We start from the raw sequence: 266 nt of genomic DNA on the forward strand, positions 1-266 counted from the left end.
GCGCGCGCCCGCCGCAGCTCCCGGGTCACGTCCAAAAGCTGAGGGGGGAGCCCCCAAACTGGGAGGTGCGAGATGGGGCCGCGCACCCCCTTGCCGGGATCCCGGCGCTGCCAGCCCCGGAGGCCCCCCCAGCTCCGCTGCAGAGCGTTTGTGTTGAGAACCGCTACCCCGGGAGTTTAGCCCGTCAGGCTGAACCCGCGCAGTCCTTGATTCAGTGCTGGGGGGGAGGCCATGGCATTGTGCAACCTGGCCGGCCGCCCTCCGGA

This window comes from Crocodylus porosus, unplaced genomic scaffold (genome assembly GCF_001723895.1).
Source record: "Crocodylus porosus isolate Cpor-Errol unplaced genomic scaffold, CroPor_comp1, whole genome shotgun sequence".
Taxonomy (NCBI): domain Eukaryota; kingdom Metazoa; phylum Chordata; order Crocodylia; family Crocodylidae; genus Crocodylus; species Crocodylus porosus.